Source organism: Rhynchophorus ferrugineus, unplaced genomic scaffold (genome assembly GCF_030347505.1).
Source record: "Rhynchophorus ferrugineus isolate W39M unplaced genomic scaffold, kcgeb_rfMv2 rfM2, whole genome shotgun sequence".
NCBI classification, from domain to species: Eukaryota; Metazoa; Arthropoda; class Insecta; order Coleoptera; family Curculionidae; genus Rhynchophorus; species Rhynchophorus ferrugineus.
Window position 1 is genome coordinate 40548624 of NW_027472581.1, and position 24942 is coordinate 40573565.

Below are 24942 nucleotides of genomic sequence, written 5' to 3' on the forward strand. Positions count from 1 at the left end.
CTAAACGTCATGTGACACAAAATAATTCTTGATCTCAACATCACTACAAGTATAAATCAGTTCTGATAACTATATTAGCAGCTGCTGAAATATCTCAGGATTGTTTTTATTAATAAAAGTTGTCTGTGTCTTGACATTGAGCAATTCAGCGGAACTATTGTCAACAGCTAGAATCATATATTTTCGAAAGAAACTTTAGAATCCCTTACAGAGGGGTATTCTCACTATTTAAACTTATTTCGGGACCGCCTCCTCTACATTTCTGTTATCCCAACAACAAAAGAAACAGTACTTGAAAAACTTGCCGACGACACAGTTATCATGGTAAAAGATATATTTCTGTCCAACGCTGTAGAAATTATACAAGTGGCAGCCAACAAGATCTACAAATCAACTAGAGACTGAAAATACAGTTTAATAGCTGTATTTTTCATGTTAATTTTACGTTTGGGCGAAATGACAAAAACCTAACGATATATCTTGTAACGGATGTCGGTTTCCTCAAGCAGAATCACTTAAATAAAATTAGAAACATTATTTTAGGCAAAATACAGAGCAGACCCGACTCAAAATCAAATAACTGTAATGGTTAGTCGAAAGATACTCTCATCTTGGCCCAAAATAAAAGAGATTGGTTTATCAGTCAATCATAAAGCCAATTTGAAACTATGGGTTGCAGATATGGGGTTGCACTAAAACATCAGACCAACTAGTAATCCAACGCTGAAATAACAAAGTTATTCGATTAATTACCAATTAATTCTTTGATTATCGCGTTTGAAATCGAGCGTGATCTTGGATCGTAACTCGTGAACTTATAACAAATTAGTTTTGATGTTCTATGATTGAGAAATAGGGCGTTTTCTGATCCCATTTGTTGAGTTTTTGGGTAATGTTATTACTTTTGGTGAAAAGTACCGTCGCTTTTAATGATGCTTCTTGTTTTGTCGGTAATAGTACTGTTACAATAGTCATACATTTTGTTGTCGATTAAATTGACTGTTTATTATTGGTTTTGGGATATCACAATATTTTATTATTTATATTATTTTATTTATATTATTTATATTCAAATGTCATGTAATACAAAAATACGTAATAAACAGAATTTAGACACCTTGGTGATTTCAACATTATTACCAGTGAATCAGGTTAATTGAAAAGTCCCCAGCCTACCATAGTAAAACATATTTTTTTGGTAAAATTTTTTTTTCAACGTAATTCCCTTCAAGGGTGATATACTGATTATAGCGGCCCTCCAACTTTTCGATGCCATTTTTTAGTACGATTTGTCCTTTGCTTCAAAATAAGCCTCAGTTTCGGCGATAACCTTTTCATTCGACAAAAATGTCTGTCCAGCGAGCATTCTTTTGAGATCTGAGAACAGGAAATAGTCGCTGGGGGGGCCAGATCTGGAAAATACGGTGGATGAGGAAGCAATTCGAAGCACAATTCATGGATTTTTGCTATCGTTTTCACTGACTTGTGACACGGTGCATTGCCTTGGTGAAGCAGCACTTTCTTTTTTCGTCCTTCAAAAGGTCTAATAACGCTATGTAATAGTCGCTGTTGACGGTACTTCCTTTTTCAAGGTAATCAATGAAATTTATTCCATACGCATCCCAAAATACAGACGCCATAACCTTGCCAGCCAACTGTTGCGTTTTCCCACGCTTTGGAGCGGGTTCATCGTGTGCAATCCACTCGGGTGACTGTCGATTGGACTTCCGAGTGAAATGATTGAGCCATGTTTCATCCATTGTCACATATCGACAACGCAAAAATTCGGGTTTATTACGCTTGATCATCTTCAAACACTGCTCCAAATCATCAACTCATCGTTGTTTTTGTGATCGTGTCAAAAGTGAGCTTGCGCGGCACCCACTTTGCACAGAGCTTTCTCATATTCGTGAATGATATGATGTACTCGTTCATTTGATATCTTGAGAGTGTTTGTTATTTTATTCAATTTCAATTTACGGTCATTCAAAATCATTTTGTGGATTTTTTAAATGTTTGCGTCGGTAACAACCTCTTTTGGGCATCCACTTCGTTCACCGTCTTCGGTGCTTATTTCACCACGTCTAAACTTAGTATACCAATCCTTGATGGCATCATGCCAAGTTTTTATTTCAACTTTTTTTTCGTTCAAAAAGCATTATTTTATCAACACGCGAAATTAATTTTTATTCGTTATTTTTTTCACAATAATAAAAGTTGCTTCACTCAAAATGCTATAATTCACAAACTAATGATCCAATAGCTGACAAATTTATTCACGCATCTTTTGGGGGTTAGGGTACACTGAAAAACATATGGATTTAATTCCAGTAGCGCCAACTATGCGTCAGGCCGGGAACTTTTCAATAGACCCGTTATATCGGTTTCGATAATTATATCAAGCAGCCGCTGAAATATCTCAGGATTGTTTTTATTAATAAAAGTAGTCTGCGCCTTGACATTGAGCTTAGCATCTGTCGGATTTTATCTATGTCTCGTACAAACAGCGCCAAATGTCAAGTGCGCTGGCTCGAGAATAAAGAAGCCAATGTCACGGCCACGGTCGTTGTATAATTGATTACATATTAAGTGAAAGCGCCACCGCACCATAACAGACGCGGTACGATCCGTCGAGATAAAAAGCTGACGGTGGGTGTGTGGGAACACACGGAAGAGATTGCATAATGGTTTGGAAGTCATTGTCGGGTCTCAGTTTTTGGCTCGACCGGGAACAATGGGTTGGCAGGTCGATTGTTTTTCCGTTCCTTCTTTTTGTGTGGGGTCGCCTGCATCGGCAGCTGTCGACGATCCGATTCCGGGGCAGCTTGAGCACGAGCTGCTCGCCACTTCTCTAGCGGATTTAATTTTAACGGCCGGAATCTAGGTGAGCCATGATTTAGCGACCAATTATATTCCTTTATTACTTCGGATTCGATTCGAGACTCTCACTTACGGTGATCTATTTTATTAAGAGAGATGATAAATTGTTAAACGAACGGCCTACTTGAGCACAGTCGAACAAATATTTGTTTTACACAGATTACAAATGTTGCATGCGTCCGAAAGGGTAATAAATAATTAAGAAAACTATAGTCACGCCGCACCGTTGCGGATCCGAACTAAATGAGTCTGGCCATAAGAAAAATTGTAAGAATGTGATTTCATTATAACAATGAGTCTCAGATGGGTGTAATTTGAAATAAAAGACGATTTATCGCTCTGGTGTTACTTTCTTTTTGTTTTTACTTTAATACGTTTTCTTCTTATATTAATTATTCTGAAGAAACCTGAAAGTCTTTTTTATTAGCATTTAGCATAAACTAAATATGTATGGAAAGGCGATCTTGAGCAGCAAGCCCGAAATATAATTGAACTAATTCAGTCAGATTCAAGAAAAGCTACCCGGATATTAAAAGCTAAATCAGAATATGAGGTAAATTAGCCCCTTGAAATTAGGGAATTGATAAAAGAAAGGCGGAAAGCCAGGAGAGTATGGCACGCTACCAGAGATGCTGTAGACAAGACAATATGTAATAGAAATAGTAATTAGACAAATCAAAAGAGATCACTACTCTTTAGTCCACCACGAATTCACCAACAAGTACAAAGGTTGGCAACGCCGGTGAATTGGTACCATGCTCTCTTTTCTTCTCTCCATCCACTTGTAATAGTACCACTTCCACAGCGCTACCATACTTCCTCTACCTAACCTAATATCCTTTCAATTCTCCCGTCGACCACATGTATCGTTTAACATTGAAATAAACAGTATTTCTTCAACCAGTGTTTTCAGTTCTCGTGCAAATTCCTTCCAAAAATATTAATGAGTGTTCTGACAAATAATCGCAGCGGCAGCCACACATTTCGACCGATTGACCGACGCGACGAACATTCCTACAATACTAATTATTAGAGTACCGTCTATTCAAAATGATGATGGTTTGACGTAACGATGAAAAACATGAATTATTCGCAAAACATTTAGCCAACTTATTCCAACCGAATGATGCAGAATCTACAATTGATATAAGTCTTGTTTATCAGCCCGATGTAGTTGTAAATCTGATTTCTCCAATGGAAGTTTTCCTCTCTACAGAAAGTGTCAATAACCTCAATCCTAAAAAGTTTCCTGTAATTGATTATTTCACCTGGGTTATGCTTAATAATTATGCTTAAAAAACCTCAAGTCGGATCTTACAGGCCTATGTCGCTGCTATCAGCTATATCAAAATTAATGAAGAAACTGCTGTTAAAACATATTAAACCATTTACATAAATACCAGATTCCCAGTTTGGATTTGGAAATCAGCACTCAACAATCGACCAAGTAAACAAAGTAACAGCGGTTGTTGAAGAGGTATTTGAAGAAAAGAAGTAATGGTCTGGAATATCCCTGAATATCTCATCAGTTTTTGATCGAGTATGGAATTTAGGACTAATCTAGAAGTTGAGCAAACTGCAATCTCGGAACTATTGTCAACTGCTGGAATCGTATCTTGTCGATAGAAAATTTAGAGTTTCGAATGAGGGACATTCTCAAGACTTAGACCTATTTGAGCTGGAGTTCCTCTGGACAGTACTTTGGGACCGCTCCTGTATCTATACTTCTGATATACCAAAAACCAAAGAAACAGTACTTGAAACATTTGCCGACGTTATTACAGTTATCATGACAAAGATAAATTTCTGCTTAATGCTGTAGAAAAAGTACAAATGGCTGTCTACAAAATCTAAAAATTGATTATAAAGAGGAAAATGTTAATTTTGTATTTTGGCGAAATGACAGACACCTAATTATATCACTTGACGAATTTGCAATTTCTCAAGCACAATCAGCTAAATATATTGACATCTATCTCGGTGGTAGGTTAAATTGGAAATATCATATTAGACATAAAGCAGAGCAGCTCAGACTCAAAATGAAGAAACTGTACTGGTTAGTCAGAAGATCTTTCTCAATTCGACCTAAAATCAAAGAAAATAGTTTAACAGTCAATCATAAGGCCAGTTTGGATCTACGGGGTGTGAACATGGGGTTGCAATAAAACATCAAATCTACTATTAAACCGACGTTGCTAAAACAAAGTTCTACGATTAAATAGGAGCTGCGTGAAGACGAGTGATCCAACATTTCACCTTCTAAATCAAGTTATTGGAGAACATGTAGGAAATCAGAAGATTGGAAGTATTACTCTTTTAACTTTAGTTTAAGCAGTTTAGTTCATTTTAATTTGGAAAGTACATATTTATGTACTAATTTAGTCCTCGCTTACTCTAGTACAAGAGAACAGTAGTATTATATTCATTTGTAAATTAATATTGTACTAAGGATATCCAATATAAGATGTAATTAATAAAAAAGATATTCAAGAATAAAAAAATGTTTAAAAAGCAAAAAGTTCTAAGTAATTTACAATTAAAATTAACGTGTAGCAGACAAATTATACAGTATAAAACGGACGTAAGAATCATAAACGACAAGAACCATCCGTGTCTGGTGACTAACGAAAATATGCCACTAAACGACTGCAACGCCCTTTAAAGCGAACAGTGCAGAACCTCATTCTCCACAGCTGAATCAGCCATCGACCCAGCTCGCCGAGAAAAGTATTCATTAAAAATTTTTGCAGGCCTGCTTCTCGGAAGAATGCGAGGAATGGTTGTGTCCATCGAGAGACCCGTTCGGTTATCTCGAATACAGCCCCCCATATGGGCACCGACAATAGTCGCCAAAGGACCGCCTCATATCGGCTCTGTCTCAAATAACAAATTGAATAATAAAGACGATATTCGTGTCAAATTAGAGTCGTTGTTATGCAAGAATGGAAAGAGGAAACAGAGATTTAAGCAAGACATTCGGAGAATAATGATGGAGGTCTTCGGTTTTTAACTTAACGAATGTTCCCCTTTAATTACCAGGTTTTATACGGACTGTCGTCGGCAATACTTTTTTTACACACTGGCTGTGTTACGCCAACAATGCCGTATTAACTTGATTGGTTCTTCGTCTACATCTTGCTAAATAATTTAACTCTCGTTGAACCCTCTGGGTCAGACTTCTTCGTCATTCTTTTGTCTGTGTTTTAATGAAGCCACTTTATAATTTCTTTTTTAATCGTTAATTGTGCCAACTTGCATTATTAGTCGGTTCTTTTGTTTCATATTCTCAAGCTCTTAATTAATCTGTATGTTGCACCGATATTAGCACTGATGACTCCCAACTGGTTTTTGTAACTCGAACGAGTGAAGAGAAAAATATGTGCTGATGATACCAATATGTTCTCGGTGGTAATCAGGAAGTTTTGCATTCGAAAGAGTTTTGCTGAAACAAGCTAATTAAGCGACGACTCCAAGATAATATTTGTTTTGTAATTGGAACGTGTCCCGGTTATATTATTGGAAACTCGAGATACACCGTTAGCATCTCTTCATTAAAGGATACTCGAGGTATCAGGTAAAATGTATTATGTATGTTGCTTGCGACTGGAGTGGCGAATTATTTACGGTTTTGAACCGAACCGTCACTTACAAGTAGCAACTTCTCATTCGACTTTTGAACATGCACGGAATCCATATCAAAGCCGTTTCCTTGCTTATCATAAATGGTCATCCACCGTGAAGTGTTTCAGTTAATTATTAGTACGTAATCTAGATTTAAATTCAATCAAAATAAATACAGGAGTAACTAACTGTACTGTAGTTATATAAAAAAGTTACAAGGTGTCCTAATCCTTAAGCAACAATGATGAAAGATATTATATTACGTAAAGTAAATTTATCGAAAATGTGATAAGTTTGCATTAATTTTGTTCAAAGATCCTAATAATTGTCATGTACTAAGTTTGACATTTTTACGTTTTAGGTATAGTATACGTATTCAGAGTGTTTTAACATATGGGTAATATTTGTGGTGTTTATAGAAACTAGAAAAACGCAACTTTTAGAATACCTATAAACCATTCGTTCTTTACTCCAGATGAAGAGATGAGAGATGAAAAATATCATAGGAATATGGGATATTTGTATAAGGAAATATATTGGATAGTTTTGGGTGGCCTTTTAGCATGTAACTTTATTTCTAAATATAATTTTCTTGGTTTTATATTATTTAGCCACCCTGTATATCAAATCAAAACTAAATTGCTAGCTGCCTCAGAGTCATTTGCATAACCAGATCGTAGTTCGTTGGGCAAAGTAATTTCCCTGTCAGTCAAATCAGTTTTTAATCAAACAGGTGTTAAAAATTACAAGTGCTATTAAGGTGCTTTGTTGCTCTATAGATACCGGGCATGCCGAGATAATATACGGTATAAATTTCGGTAGGGCCATGATAATGTATCCGATATGCTGCCTATTATTGTTCCTATACCTGTAAATTATACCAATAGAATAGTAATTATTTCTTTCCTAAGGAGCAAGAATACAATGCGAGCTAGTAAAGATGCAACTATTCATCGCAGTCCAGTTAGTTTAATAATAGAGGGAAATGGTATGAGTGAAAAAAGAAATAATCTCGTTTATTAGTGAACTTCTTGTATTTAACCTTGAGGTAAATTACGCTAGCTCTGCCATATCCTGTCTAACATAGATATAAGATCGTACATCTAGAAAAGAAAGATTGTAACAAATCTGGACTAATATTACTAAAGAGGTGAATCATCTTAAAATGTTAAATGCAAGTGGGTTGTCCGAAGTTTTTTTAGTTTTAAAATTAGTTTGGACTGATAGAATGAATGAAAACTATAATCAATTAAATGTATTGTTTCATAAAGCTTTCAAATTATTTCTAAATTTTTATATATGATAGTGATTTAACTGATGATTTGACATCTAATAAATTGCGATGTAGATCCGTTTTAGTATCGAACATAATCATACGTTATAGTACTAGTTTTAATTGTACAAGTATTTTTCTTTTGATAGTGTTTTGAGTGATGATATAACATTTAATATATCATACTACTAATCCGTTTAAGCATCTAGTATCATTTAGTAATAGTTTTAGTTTTAGAAGTAGTTAAGTGGAGTCTTAAGTTATTTCTAAATTTTGAGACTTGCCAGTGATTTGGGTGATGATTTGACAACTAATAAATAACGTCACTAATCTATTGCTTGATCTTGAATCTTATGGTTCAATATGTTTTGCGTTGTTCATACCAGATTTAGAAGGAGAAATTTTTAAAAACATTTTCAAAATTGTATTATCTCAATATTATACTAAATTTATAATATATGTTCAGCGGATCTGTATGATCGACTTCTGTAGGCTGATGTTCTATGAGCTATTATTCAATATTGATAAATGAGACTAGATGTCCTACCTCATACAGCACTTTTAGATCTATGAAAGCAAATTGCAACTATTTAGAGTGATATTAATTACCAAAAGAACAAGAAAAATAACATTAATAACAAATTTTCTTATGAATTAGGAATTAATACTACTTTTTTAATATAAAATATAATAATTTGTTGTAAATAATGATAAGCTTGAAAAACATTTAATTGAAAAACTAGAACTAAAACTAAAATGAATTAATTAAGGTTTTATGATTAACTCATAAATAATTATGAACATGATTTGTAAGAAATATTTTCTCGCATTGCTCTATACGTCCAATTAAGTGAATTAAATATATATACGTAGTTTAATATATACGTACATTATTATAATTTAATAGTAAATAGCAATTTTATCACATTAATTAGTTAAATGCGTTCATTAAGAAAACATACAAAGTTGTAAATAAATATAATTATATAGTAAATGATAACCAATACAAAAAAATATTAATTAAAAAAGAGCGAAGATCGATTATAGTAGATTATAAAACAACCGGAGCAAAAACAAATTCATTGTCGCCTATGACGAAGAGACGGAAAAGCGTGTCGACTTTCGGTCACCGAAAGAAATCCAATCAATCGTCCGTGCTGGTCACCGTGGTCCACCCATGAGCGTCGAAAAAACAATTTACAGTAATTAATAATGGTCGTCGTCGTTTACGCCGTAAAATCTTTTCAAATCAAATACGAACGGTTCATTTGGTGTCCCGTTAGAACAGAGAGAGATTCCCTGTTGCTGCGAGATGAATCGGTGAGCGCGTACATGTACCGCGCACAAGAATTAATTTCATTGCATAAACCCGTTGCCATTTTTTCCTGCGCAAAGAATGCTACCGTGTCGCCTTGCTGCGGAAGAAAGTGCAGGTCAGTTGATACCATTACTGCATGCACTTCATCAAATAAAAGAACCCATTTCAATACCTCTCTATCATAATGAACGCTAAATTATTCTCTAGTCATTCTTAATAACTATCTATCTATATCTCTCTCTCTCTCTCTCTCTCTCTCTCTCTCTATATATATATATATATATATATATATATATATATATATATATATTGAAAATAAGAAATTAGTTGGAATTTGTTTAGAACAACAATCAATTGAAACAAGTACTGCGGTATATACGACCAAATTCTATATTTATAACCATGTCTCGATGAGACTCGAACCCGTGAATATTCAAGTAGTATGAGAATCGTCCTGTTTCATTGACCACTGCGGTTAGATATAAAATTGAGATTGTAGATGGTATAACAGATATTTTAGTAGTGCAGCTTTATCTATCATATTGTTATAGTCTGTGAAAAACTATTTAAATTTTCTTAAGAGTTTAGAAGGTTGGAATGGTTATAGAAATAGCTGGAATCAATACCCCATATCTAAAAGTGAAAAAAGTTTGTTAACCTTATGTTATATTGAATCTTTAACCAAATGTTATCTGTCGATGGTTCCATTAGTGGTATGAGAGTGCGAAATTATTTATTAGACACTGTTTCTACACTGGTTTTAAACGTAGTAGAAAAGAAAAGTGTTTAAAAATAGACGTGGTGTTCGATATGACGTTACAAACTCTTTTATTGGTCTACTGTTCGCTGATGATAACTGTATATACACAGATACAGTTTTTTAAGGGTTTATGATATAGTTCGCTTTGCAGAGTCATACGGCTTGTGAATTATGAAGAAAAAATCAATGTTTTGGCAATTGATAGATCCTTGCTAATATAAATCTCAACAGCAGGAGTTCTTGGGATTAGTAATCCAGGGGAAGAAAGTAGCTGGCAAAACGGAAGTACTAGACCGAATCGGCCAAGTTCAGTAGCATTTCTAAGAGGAAGTATTACTGGGAAGCCTATAAACCATTTCTTTCGCATATTTATGTTGCCAATCCTTTTTCTGTATGAGTCCGATGCTAAGATACTGACGTCTCAAAGCTTGAGGTCTTGGAATTGCGATGCTTAAGCAAATTTTACACGCCCTGAAATCGTCTTAGAAATCATTCGAGAGTCATTTTGAGATGCGACAATCAGCGCATAGCTGAAGAAAAAATTCACAGACTTAGATCACAATTGGTTGGACATGTCTGTCGAATTAAAGATGAACGAATTCACACATATTGACGATTATATTGAATATATTTCCATATATTTTTTCTTAATTTCTTTATTTATAACTATATGCAAATAATCATTTGTAATTCTTCCTAAAATAAATATTTTGTATAATATTTTCTTTTTCCTTATAATAAAGATTTAAGTTAAATTGTTCGTTTGATGTTAAAATGTTAAACCCTGTCTCAAAATATCTTAGATAATAAACAGAAAAATAAGGCAGCATTATTATTCTAGTTGTTTTGATAATTGTTTTCATTTAATATATGATAAAGAAACATCACTTTGGCTGTCAATATCTTAAATATGATAAATTTAAAATACAGTAATCGTTATGATCCACTGTATATATGTTGGTTGTATTTTTGTAATTATATACTAAATTTAACTAGCCAGGTATTATCATAAATAGATGTTGATTTTTAATTTATATTCAATATCTACCGCAAAACCCATTGGAGCACATATATTCAAGGCAGTAAAACTGTTTATGTGCCACTAGAACAGTTTTACGAATGAAAAAGAACATAGTAACTGTTCATTTCTCATTTTAGCCGACCTCAAATTTAAATTCTGCTCAATCATAAATATGTAGTGATCAGTTAGATCACTACATATTTAAAGAGTTAGGTTAGTGAATATTCTTTATCCGAAATGAGTAAATTCGGCTATTAGTGAAAATGATGAGGGCAGATGTGCGTATATCGATCGATCTACGATGCCACGGCATAAATTACGTTAAATGCTTTTCCGGAGCAATATTTTGACGTGAGCGGGCAGTGTTTGCGAATGCACGCATCTTCTGATAATAATAAACTATTAGAACCATTATGACGGGCATATACGTCGAAGTCGGTTATAGTTGCGCATAATTCCGCAAAATTTCCCTCGAGATCCTCACAAAAGAAGACAAAGCAAACCTTGGAGATTATATGTCTTTACCGAGTTATTATGTCTTACCAGACAGTGCTGGCTCGTCATTGGCCGATGTTTAGTGCGATGCTGGTATTTAAGTTGCCTGGTTGTCGATTACTCCTTTAAATTAGGATTTATTAAAGGTAAGGACATGGAGCTTCTCTGTGTCTAATTACATTTTATTACCGCATATTCGTGGTTATATTGGAAATATAATCAGCTCTGTATATCAGCTCTAATACATTTAAATAACATACTTATTTAATGAAGTTAAATAAACATCAGATGTTTTCCAAAAAGGTATATTAGTTGGTTTAGTCTCCTCAATATTTTTTCTATTTATTCATATTGAGAAGCGGGAAACAATACAATAAGAACCTGCACCATTTAACAATATTCTCCAACTGTTTTTAAGGTTATAATTTAATGATACAGGTTGATAATACTGTTCAAAAAGTAATATTGAGCTTTTCTTTATTAAACAAAACTATACTAGTTTTAAAATTATACAATTGTTGCCTAATATTTATATTTCTATATAAAATTTAGATATTTAGATAAAATATTTTAATATTAAACTAAGAAACGAGAAAATATGTGGAATGAATATTTATTCATTGAACTAATAAAATATGACACTCGAGATGCCTTTAAGAGAGTGTTTGAGTGTCGACTTCTCATAAGAGCAGTGCCATTGTGACTTCTAGTTTGCGTTTTCAATTAAAGCCGTCGTGGTGTTGGAAATGCATTTTTGTAAACACAATGAAAGCTTGGGAAAGAATGGACCGCGAGAGTCTTTGGTCAGTGCTCTTTCCGAGTTTATTTGTCAAAGGCGTTACCCGATAGGGAGCGTAGTGGATGACCGCAGTGGCGTACCACTCAAAACTTAACGCCTATTAGAAAAGTTAATAATTTTGAAGCACTCCGGCGAGAATATACGGCATTATTTCAGTTTTAAATGAATCTAACGGGCATTAGTAGGTTTTAAAGAGCAATCAAAACTTTTATAAAATCAGTATCGTATTTTATTTCTATGATTTCCTTAAATTTTAGTAACTTCATTTTTATTAAATAATTTGTATTTGTTATTGAAAGTAAATAGTATTTGACCTGTATGAAAATATTTTAAAATTTTAATGTTTAAAATAATATGTTTAATTTTTTTAAAATATTAGACATCTCCACCAATGATATGTCGATGCTCATATACCCATTTGTAATTCATTGAACAAATTTCCAAGTATACGGCACTGTTTACAAGATAATTATTTATATTTACCTGAGAGATAACAGGTATGTGAGTTAAAAGAATCGTCTTTGAACATTTTCCCATCATGTGTGGGGGGCGTGTGAATATTCCACATTGTTTTTTTAACATTGTCTCGTTAAAACCGAATCAGGTTAAAGCACCGTCTTTATTCTTCTAATTATGACCGAAAAACAAAAGGTGCCTTCACGTTATTGTCGTATTTGCATTCGGCCGTTTTATTACTTTCAAATATTTAAAATAACTGCATTCCTTTGGGTAAAGCATCAACTATTGTCGAGGATCGGAACAGTGACGTGTAGAAGCAAGTTAAAAATCCAATTACAAAAATCACATACCTTCGCCGACCAACGTTTCGAATTCAGAGAACCGAACTGTTAATAGTTTATAGCTTTGGACAGAAAAACCCACTGACCTATTTGGCTAGATCTCATTAAAATACTTGATTTCTTACTGAGCAAGTAAAATGGCTTCGCTTGAGTAGAACGAACGAATGAACAATTTTTTTTAAAGAAATGAATGAATCAGCATAAATGGTTATTGACGAAGTGATACGATTTTTTTAGTTTTTTTTTTGTTTTTGAAGAACAATGTAATAAGATGACACCTATTAAGTTTCGAAGGTGATAAACAACTATGATTTCATGGAAAATCTTCCTAAAAATAAAGGCTTGTTAGTTAAATATTATAAAATTGTTTCTAAAACAATCCGATGACACTGTTACACTCCTTTACCATTTTTAACGGTATTACACCATAAAGTTCATCGTCACCGAAAATAAATAAATAACAAAAATATATTGACTTTATATTAATATATCTAATCCATATAATATTGTTGATTTACGTATCGAATAATATAGTTGCGTTGGTGAAATGTCATTAAACGGCACCGCTGAGTTTAATTTATACACGAAATTTATTGGTTGAATAACCAGGATTTTACTTTCAGGTGACCTTTCTGTGTGGTTTGTTCTTTTTATTAGTCACTACTACGTATGATTTGATATATAGTCTAGATGTGATTCACGTGGGATGAGTTTTGAAATGTTAATAGGAAGATGCTGAGGTTTGATTTTGAAGTAAAAGTTTCTAAGTGTCAAGATCAAAATAAAATCAATGTGTTAGGTTGCCAAAAGATGTGTGGTTTATAAATATTATTTTTGCCATCTTGCTATGTTTAACATAAACCATCAGGAGTTTAAAAAATGTAAGATTGAGTTAAAGGAGTGAGGAAATCATATATTATAATATTATTAATATTTTAAACTGATATTATTCCTATCTGGATTGAAATTATTTTGAAAGAACATCACCTGAACTTTTTATCTTAACTTTTAACTGTTTTATATCCTGAAACCACATTGTTTACATTTCTTGGAGTAATTTATATCACGTTATAATGAAAATCCAACCGGCTTATAAAGTATCGGTAACAAAATGTAAAGTGATTTAAATCCAACAAGTGTTACTACGGTTGGTAAATTATTCCTGTACGGAACTGCTCTGATAGCACTCAAAAAATCGTGATGAAGAGCCGGTGTTAGAAGTCAACGGTAACACTAGATTTGCGGAATTACGGTTGCGCGCTTACTGGTAAGTCAGATAAGTTGCAAATTTATTTTATTAGGCGAAATGGTGGTAAGGATAACGGGATTCCGTAGACCTGACGAGCTCAAATTCGAATAAATCGACGAGTTTCGTCGAGGAATAGCAGATGTTCGCCGCCTACGCGGCTCAGAATCGAAACCAAGGCGGGTCCAGATGGATGCCCTGAGGGAGACGATTTTTGTTTCGCATTTTCGCGTAGAAACAAAGATCGACGGAATGTGTGTGCTGACGCTATATATCGGTTTTCGAACGCTTCAGTGAAAATAACCGATGACCTCTCAATATTCGTTTTGTTTGTCCTCCTATTTACGACTATTAGAAAAAGAAACTGTTACTTTGATGATTCAGTTTTTTCTTGTCAATACGGTGAATATTAATAATTATTTAAACAGAATATCTAATACACTCGCTTTATGAGAACTATCAATAGTTACTTTGCCAATATTTGCAATTTAAAGGTTTGATAATAACTATGAAGGTTAAATAAAGTATTAGTATAAAATAATGTTGATAAAAATTAATTAGAAGCTTTATCTGTATTAAAGTTTTAAATAGTTCGTTGGTCTCGAAGAAATAGAATAATTAATAGTAGATAATTTAATACGAAATAGTAACATAATAACAAAATTACATATATCAACAATTATTATTATATTGTATCTATGTAAGTTATATATGTGATTAACCAAAAGACAAGAATGTATAATTTAACGAGGAAAATGATCCCAGTTACGCCAATAACCAGCCTGGGTAAGACTGGACGTCTCCTGGAATGATTTTTAAATTGGCCACTTGCCAGTCGGTAGGCAATTAAGGCGTAGTTGTATAAACGAGGCTTTAGAATATAACATAAAAACGTGCTGATAAAAAGATGGTAAAAACTCATGCATAGCGATGTATAATACCGTCAGAAGTATGTTTGTTACAACTTTCTTTAAACAAAACATTCATATCTGAAGAATCAATGAGAATTTATTTACAATTCCAACGCGAATGTTGTTATTACTATTTTATTAAATTTATATTTCGCAAAACCCCATCAACTCTTAATTTGTTACTATATACTTGATAATACAAACAAAATTTAAACATATCTAGTTCTTTGAACACTTTTTATAAAAACTTATGAAACACAACTTGATAAAGGAAAAAGGAAATGATCAAAAAAGACAAAATAAATCTAATTGAAGCAAATAGCCTTACATCGTTCTCGTCCTATATAAAAAACATTGTTTTAATTTCCCTGCATAATTTATTATGGACGTGTGCAATCGATGGTCGACGTTTAATAAGATCCTGGGAAGCCATGAAATTAGTCCGATGTTTCTTTTTTTCACTGTTTCTTTTTCTTTCTTGAAATTACTTCAGTGTATGTTTTTGCTTTATTTAAAGCAATATGTAGGCTTGCTTTAATTAACTTAATAACTAACGAAAAAGGTGAATTAAAATAAATATTGTTTCCAACTAAATATTACATTTCAGGTAAACCAGTCCGGAGATGGGCGAAAAAAATGATATACTGTTATTGGCCTATATCTTTGATAAACATTTTTTGGGCTGTTATTGTTATTCTTCATTGAATCGTACGGTAAATGCTTTTTATCCATGGCGTATGGTTGTGTTTGACTTCTACGGTTTTAAATTGAATATTTTATACTCAGAGGAGTATATTCAATTGAAAATCACGTTTCTCTTCTCGAAAAGACGGAATAAACCAGTCGCGAAGTACTATCGACGTTACCTTGTTTCTTCGCGTTTTATATTTCATTTTTGTCATTATATTGTATTATGCGACGTCTAAGCCATATCTGCCATAACAAAAGGAGAGTTTCCATAGTAAAGAAGCCACTTCTATCGCGTAATCAGATCCTTATCGTCGACAGTTTGTTTGCCAAGTTTTTTACCGTTCAGGAATTCCGCGGTTTTGCTTTATAGTATTCAGCGCCGGCTGCAGATGGCGCAAGATAAACTATTTTAGTATTGTGACTTTGCATAATGTTGTCTATTATTTAAGGAGGTTGACACGAATATTATGGTTACCTAGGACGGAAGATTTTAGTAGATTGGTGTATCCATTCATAATTTGATATTATGATATTATATGATATTATGATATGAATGAGAGAACATATTTATACACCTTGATATACGAAGATTAATAATAAATTATACAACAATTTTTCGCTATGAAAATGTTTCGAATTGGTTATAATTATGATATAAATATAATAATTACAGGCACCAATGTGGAAAAAGCATGTAATTATAATTTACTAACAGAAATAACTTTTTTTTTTATAAACAAATTCCTAAATATGAAGAAGTATAGAATAAATCACTTTTCAATATTATAGAAGTACTATGAAAAAATGAAGCGATGCATCGTGACCTAAGATGGAGATAAGATTTTTAAGTCAATATCAGAAGAGTTGATTGGTTATAACTAACTCCTTAAATAGTTAAATATAAGTTTGATAGTTTTTTAGTTGGCCTGAAACTTCAAAATCTGTGCAATAACAGTGAAAGTACTCAGTACAATTGCTGAACACATTGGTCGTAAGATTTATATCTGATTGAAGATTGATAAAAAAATGAGAATTTGTTTCAACTAGCTATCATGACCATGATAACTTGGAAGAATCTTGATTATAATTATTTAATAATCCCTCTTAGGTGAGATTTAGCTGAATAATAATAAATATTTTAACATTTATTTCAACAAAAATATTTCAACCTAGTATAGCTTGATCATTGCTATCAATTAGGGTTATTCTCTGTTATGATTGTCCGTTAATATTGTTGACTACTATAGACTAAGATTGTTAATCATCCTGGTTATTCCGCCCTTGCTATTGATTACCATTTTCATCGTCAATTTCATTGTTAAGCTTTTGTATTAGTTGTGGTTATTCTCGTATTAAATAAAATGACATTTTACATTATTTGTAGGAAAACAAATTAATGCGTTCATTTTAAGGAGGTGAAAGAAAAACACGACAAATTAAATTTAATATAGATTAACAAAATTCCATCTGCCCTCTGTTTACAAGGTATTTTGATTTTCGCAAGCAGCTTTTTCATATTAGGATTTCATATTACTCCATTTCCTATTTTAAGAGTTTCAATTAATTTGATATTCATTGGAAACATTGTGCTTGTTTAAGAACTGGTAGTAATTGATACTTGATAGTTATTCTGGAGATTTTTATTAGAGGTAATTCTAAAATGCATTTAGATTTTTCTGTAAATTTTATTGGTATGAACTTCTAATCCATTTTAGGTTTCATTGATAAATGCATTTTGTAACAAATAAGTAACCAAATATTGCAGGAATTAAATATATTGTGCACCAAGAGCTATAATTAATATTGTGAAGAATATTAACATCCATAAAATAGTTTGCAGAGTTATAATTCCTCGTTTTTTAATAAAAAATTATTTTAAGTATCTGGTTGTGATATTTACTTTATAATAATTTTATTCCTAATCATTAATTTTTCAAGAGCAATATTTTAATAAATCTTTATTAGTTTCTGGTTATAAAATAGTTTATTAATGTAAGGGGCTAATTACCACTTTACTATTAAATTTTAAGGGGTACATAAAAACTAAAACTAAGGGTACTTAAAAAAAATTAAAGAAATGGAAATGAATCAGTTAAAATAATTACATGATTTATATATTTTATCTATTTATCTATAATCTAAAAGTATCGAAAGAATGTATCATTTATTGACTGAATTCATCTTTAAAATATTTTGTTGATTGGTTTTATGTCTACCTACAACAAATTATGTTTAACAGTTGCAATTAAGTAGCGTAATTTCTGATGACAATAATGTAGGAAACGTTTTAAAGAAAATTGGCAAATAATTAATTATTCATTTTATATTTCATATATACTGAACTACATTGACAACTAAAAAATATATTATGATCTTTTCTTTTAATACTTACGACCTTCCAAGATGGCTTTATGTTTGTATATCTTACCTGTAACAAAAAAAAAATTAGTAAATATTGCACCGAAAACCGAAAAGCTAGTCAAAATTGTCCCATCTCCAATTAAATACTTCCGGTACAGACATTAAGGCCTATTTAGCTCACGCCAAACGCCACATTTATCACGGAACCACCCTTAAAGAACACCTGGTGTTTTTTGACCATATTGTTCTCTCTGACGCCGATTCAAGCTGTTAGAGGAAAATAGTTTTGGCGTGTGTTCATTGTCAACCCCCATCGTAAAAGATTATCATCGACGCTACCATTTGGTATCCCATTCTAGGAAATGCGAATTTATTTTTGGTTCGAATTAAAATTCGAATAATGATGCAACCCGTTATACGCCTGATCAACTGTGAATCAGTTATGTGATTTAGTAGGTATATATTACGTGGGATTCAGATGTTCCACATCAGTATTCAGTTTTTTATTAGTATTTTACATGTGTACATTTGCGTACAAAAATAATCCTGCAATAACAAATTCTCAGCTTGTTCTTTATTGTTTAAATCAATTACTCAACTGGCCGAATGTTAAGAAACCAGTAGGCTTTGATAGTTTTGAATTCCGCACACGTTAATACTAAAATTCGTTGTTTTTCCTCATTTATTTAATGGCCAGAAAACGGAATTAAATGGATTCACTTCCTTGGTATTCCGAAAAGGATTTAGTGTGTTTATTTATAAACATTACCAATAATGTTAGATCTAAATACTTCCTATACGAGATTACTCATAAAAAATCGACAAAAAATGTTATAATGCTTGAGAGAACCTTGAATGGGAATCATCTTTACGTTTTTTTATGCACAAAACCTGTCGACAAACTAGAGATTAAATAATTTTCGTCAAGGTTTCGAGAGATTCTTGTATACAATTGGAGCGACTCATTCATTCGATGACCACCATTGATCAATGCTTTTTTACTGTTAATATTAATTTTAAATCATATTTTCTACGGCGTAAAATTATCATACTATTAAACCATTAAAATATCGACGCAGTTGTCACGGGATATGCTTTATTGAGACTCGGGTTATCTTTTCATCATTGGAGTGGTCTTCTTGGGTGAGTCACTGTAAAATATTTTTTTCTTTTGACGAGAGTCAACGACATCCGACTAACTGGCTTTTGTGCAAACAACTAATAAACAGGTTGGGAGAGATGTAAATGTAGCTCAGTGAATTCTTTCCTTCGCACGGCTCCTCGATAGGGCAACAGGAGATGATTACTCAAGTATGAAATATTTTGCTGTTGCAGAGAAGATTCCTGCTAGAGACTTATTGCGTTATTTGTAGAGTAAATCACGACGATGTGAATATTATTCTTATGTGAATATAACACCTAGATAAATTTATGTTTTACATAATTATGTTCATTATTCAATATTTTAGTTATATTAGTAATCTATGAAAATCATATCTATCATATTTTAAGAAATTTTGTCCTTGCTTTTATTATTTTTAACTTAATTGGTATATGCATAGGACACATCATAGGTCTTTCAAAATTGCATTTTCGATGTTAATTATTTAATTATATAAAGGTTTTGAAATTGAAGAAATCTGCTCCTAAATTTCATCAGGCACATTTAGAAATATTGGTGATGGTGATGTTGCTCTATCATATCGAAATTGTCCGTATTGTTTGGTCCAAATATCATTGGACATAAAAGTAGTCACTTTAATTTTTTGTCTCCTATGTCAAAGAATGGCCTGGAGGACAGAAAATAATGATCGAAGATAATGAATGGTAAAACTTATTGGACGAAAACTTTCACTTCTCGGAGAATTTTCTGACGCCTTAACAGTTGATGAATCATTTATTTTCAAATATTTATGGGCGATGTAAAAGATCCAGTAAAAAGGGATTAAAATTTGTTACCACACGCATTGACTGATAATGCCATTTCGAGCAATTTCAATATTTCAGTTTCATTGTTTGCAGCCAAAAGAAGAGTTTTTTTTGGAGTATGAATGATTGGAAATGGATTTACTACGACAATCCGAAAAAGTCTCAAACAAAAAAGCTTAATATAATATGGGGCAAAAGTCCCGCTAACCATAGTGTTGTGTAAATGTCCAAATTTTATTATGGATAAATATACGCCACAAGAACGAGTAGAAATAGTGACAATATTTATTGAAAATAATGGTTCTATTATTGTCACTCAACGGAAATGGTAGTCGAACTTATGTATAAGGAATTGTTAGCACGTTGCAGTATATTACAGTCTTCTAAAATTGAATGAAACTCTCACATGTTACAAAAGTTGGGAAGGATGAGATGAGATACTGTTGCAGTTCAAATGAGAAGTTCTGCTGCACCCACTGTATTGACCAGACATGGCGTCCTTTAGTTATCTCTTATTCAGATAGATCCAGCAGGGCTTAGTTGACACATCGCTTGGAATTGCTGAAGAAGTGCAAAGATTAATCGATGAATGAAATACTGTCAGAGCAACATTGGTTTTTCGGCATATATCCCCATATTGGCAGAAAGACGGAGTTATAGAAAATGTAATTTATTTTAATTAATATAAATTATATCAATTTTCAAATCCAATAAAACTTTCAAATTTTACAAAAGTTGAGGAAGGATGAGATGAAATACTGTCGCAGCTCGAATGGGAAGCTCTGCTGCACCTAGTCTATTAGGCCAGATATAGCGTTCCTTACCGCCAGATAAACATTGTGCTTTCGGCATATGTCCCCATTTTGACAGAAAGACGGAGATATATAAAATGTAATATATTTTAATTGATATATATTATTTTCTCAATAAAGACCCTTTCAAAGTGAAATATGATGGAAATGACAGTAACCACCTAACATAAACGCAGAAGTGTAAAAACAGAAATAGAAGAAAAAATAGAAACAGAAATTTTATATATCACAATATGGCTCTTCAATTTGCATAAAGGATTACTCAATGATGACAACAAACTTTGATTAATATTAATTTATACTATATAGAAAAAATACTAGAACAGAATATTAGAGAACTAACAGCTCAAGAGAAAACAATTCTGAAAAAATAATCTCAACAAATAAAGAAGAATTATACCGGTTATCATGAAAAATATCGCGTTTTAATGTTTTGATATTCGTTCGGTTCCATTTGATTTGAAATGAGCGGGTACGTCCAGCTCGTACCGCCTTAACCACAAGTAAAAAAGGCGAAATGCATCTATTGGACTGAGCAAGCAAAAACGACGCGTGTAAAAATAGCTCGGCGATTTGTTAAGGTTTCCTCCTGGCCGCGGAAAAAAACGGCGAACTTTTTAGGGATGAGATTTTACACGCTGCGTCCAACACGGTGAAATTACGAAGCTCCTCGGCTATACCTTTTTTTATTATTCACGGAAACTCTCTCGAAATGTTCGGAAATATAGTCCGGAAGACGGTAGTCAGTTAATTTTTTCCTATTGTGGGCACTATAAAAAATAAATAGGTCTGTTTACGGGTCTGAAAGCATATCAAAATGCATAGATCAAAGAAAAGTAACTCGATATTATTCTGGAGATCGTGATGCTGTATATATAAGTCTAAAAATTAAATACTTTGATTTAATTTATGCGTGAATTTCAGTAGTAGAAGTTAAAAAGAAAGGGATGATCCACGGCTTATCTCAGTAACAGTTGACATCACACCAACATATAAAAAATTGGATCTATTCATGGATGAAGTAGTAAAAGTTAAAAAGAACACAACACAACAAGAAAAGATTCAACACTTTAATAAATTTGATAAAAAGGAGGAGGAAATTTTGTTGTAAAACTGTGCTGAAACAAATTAACCTTTCGTGAACACTACAGCAAATAAATTGTTCTGTTTATGATTCTGAAATGATATCAAAACGCAGAGATCAAAAATAGGTCACCCGATATTATTCTGGAGACCTTGGTGCTATATATTTAAACCTACGAAATGAAATATTTTTGATCTAAGATTTGCGTGATTTTTTTACTGATAAAAGGGAAAGTCTGCCATTAATTAATGTATATATTTAGATTGTTTTATGAAGTATGTGTATCTACCTGACTATAGACAAGAAAAAATTACTCATAAGGTAGTTTGTAGAGATTTTAAAAATAATTGATAGTAATCACTATAGTGTCTATCAGGACAAAATATTTCTAACTTCAAAAGGATTGGAAACTATCTTAGCTAGTGATGGGTATAACAGAATGAAACATAAGATTTTACTCTTTGATAAAGTTGATAAAAAAGCCGGAAATACAAAATTTCCTGTAAAGCTTTTCTGAAATAAATTAACTTTTGTGAACACTACGATAAATAAATTGTTCTGTTTAGAGTTCTGAAACCGTATCAAAAGGCAAAAATCAAAGATAAAACCCCATAATATTCTGAGACCTTAGTGCTATATATTTAAACCTAAAAAATGAAATATTTTGATTTAAGATATGCGTGAATTCATTACTGATAAAAAAGAGAGTCGGCCATTAAATTATGTATATTTTTAGATTGTCTTAGGACGTATGTGTGTCTACGTGACTATAGACAAGGAAAAATACTCATAAGATAGTCGGTAGAGATATTAAAAATATTTGATAGTAATCACTAATGTGTCTATCAGGACAAATACTTCTCACTGAATATTATAATAAAAAAAAACCTCATAATTTAGTTGAGCGTGTTAAAATCGTTAACACATGTTGTGCATTCTGCCTAAAATTAAATGTATTCCACTACGCCTCTGTCCAATTAAGTATACATTTCACCGCATTTACCTGTTTTTAGGCACTTATCTCTAATACGGCCGCCATAAACTTTGCGTAAAAGTGTTCTTGAACAGCAGTTCTTTTAAACTGTGTCTGATACAAGCCTTGATAACAATTTAAATACCGACACCCGGGAAACATCACAGGGCTCTAGCGGCGAACGCGTAAAATCTCCACCCGCTTCGCATGGGCAGATGGCATTTAGCACCAGATTTTTTCTGTGAAGTAGTTCGTGGTGGCCTAAATTTTAACACCATCGTTTTCTCGAGTACCATTTTTATGTTTTTCCTGTCTAAAGATAAGCGTACACATTGGGAATATTGAATGACTATTTAGTAGTAAAATGTTCCTTCAGACAATGTTTTTAAGTAAACAGATGGTTTTACGTGTCACAAAAAATGATTGAATGGCTCGTTTTTTCTGGCTATGTGGTTGAAAAAATTTAAGTAGCCGAATACTAATCGATGTAAGACAATTTGTTTGCCGGAAATCGTTAGTTTACGTTTAGGTCGAGTCACTTTAGAGATGCTTTTATGGGGGTAAAAATACAATGGTCTCAAACATTACACATAATAAAGAAGAAAAAAAAATCCGGTTTATAAAAATACATTGTTACTTGTTTACATTTTATGCTTAAATTTTGATTACTCATATTTAAATCATTTTATTCTACTTTTTATAACTTTACTCATAAGATTTTGGATGAGAATTTAGATATAAAAAGTAAACACAGAAAATGTATTAAAAAGCAATATTAATTAATTAATATCATTAGCATTATTATTTATTGATATTTTGGATAATTTGTGGCAGTATTATGTAATTTTTTCTCTTTTTTGTTTTTGAGATTTAAGGCGAATAATCTTTCCCAGGAATTTTGTTTAAATTCCATAAATATGCATCTGAAGCTTCTATTTTTTATAGAAATGAATAATAAGGGTGAAAACAGTTTGTCCTGAATGATTATAGAGATAAAACATAGCAAACATTGTGTTATATATTGCAAAACCACTGAAAATTTAGATATAATTAGAGTTAGTTTAAGGATAGCTTCAGGAAAATAAATATATATAGATTAATAAAACATAAGCATAAATTTTTATTTAAAATACGGCAGAAATTTATTCCCATTCCGGCTGGCAAAACGTAAACAGTTCTGGTCAGATCACCTATCAATTATAAATTATGGGTAACTAGTTCGGAGATCCGGATTTATGAAGTTTTGCTGGACGTTCATATGGATTTCGTATATGATAAATAGTCTCCACCTAATGAACTAAATATCTATTTAGTACCACTTGATCTCGAAGTTCCTGATGCGTACGTTTATATTCGATTTATCTGTCTAATTGATTTGTAAATGCAGTCTATCGCTTGTGGCGCCGTGATCATAAAAATAAACGCTACTAGTTATATTGATAGCTGCGAGAAATTAAAGTCGAACAAGTTGCTTTAAATTTAATACACCCCTATTAATTAAAGCGATGATAAATTTACGAACAACGTTGGAATTATTATGCAGCAGCTTCTTTTCATAGTTGATAAATCCAGCGATTACCATTTTTGAGTTGGTACGAACTGATGCCGTATTACTTGGATTATCATGAAATATTGATATAATTCTCCTGTTAAACCACTACTAGTTTTGCTTTTCAATGCGAGTACTTATTCTGTATTTAAATATAATTAAATTTAAAAGTCAAGACGCTATTAGGAAGGAATTAGGAAGACGTTAAAATTGATAATGCCAGTCACAACATAATATTTAAAAATTGGTGATTTTGTGTCAGTATCATACATTTTTTCTTGAGAAAATCACTTTTTAATCTAATAAGCGGGTACAATTATACGTAATTCTTTTATTACAATACATCTGTTAAAGAGGCTTTGTAGTGAGACAAGTTTTCCTTAATAGTACATGAGTATTTAACATCGAGGACAAAAAATT

The 24942-nt window shown here is 32.3% G+C and overlaps 1 protein-coding gene across 1 annotated transcript in view; it reads right to left on the reverse strand.

Annotated features, from left to right (window-relative positions):
- Positions 1-24942, reverse strand: part of tnc (tenectin) — a 57641-nt gene that overhangs the window by 27112 nt on the left and 5587 nt on the right. The gene's annotated exons all lie outside the window — the stretch shown is intronic.